A 255-nucleotide genomic window follows, 5' to 3' on the forward strand; every position below is an offset into this window, starting at 1 on the left:
GGACCATTTCTTTAAGCAAAGGTGTTCTAAAGACAGGTGGGGGAGGGTTAGAAATGCCAAAAGCCTCCATTTAAGTGGCAGTAGATGAGAAGGTGTTTGAGCTGCAGGGGTGAGGCAGAGATGCCACCGTCAGCTGTCTCTATATGATTTTCCAAGGATCCTCAACCAACAGCCTGGTGAGGTGTCATGAGCACACGATATTGTCCTGCAATTGAACCTGCAGGTTCAGACCAACAACAGTAACAGCAACGAAAA

The sequence above is a fragment of the Corvus moneduloides genome, chromosome 1, assembly GCF_009650955.1.
Source record: "Corvus moneduloides isolate bCorMon1 chromosome 1, bCorMon1.pri, whole genome shotgun sequence".
NCBI lineage: Eukaryota > Metazoa > Chordata > Aves > Passeriformes > Corvidae > Corvus > Corvus moneduloides.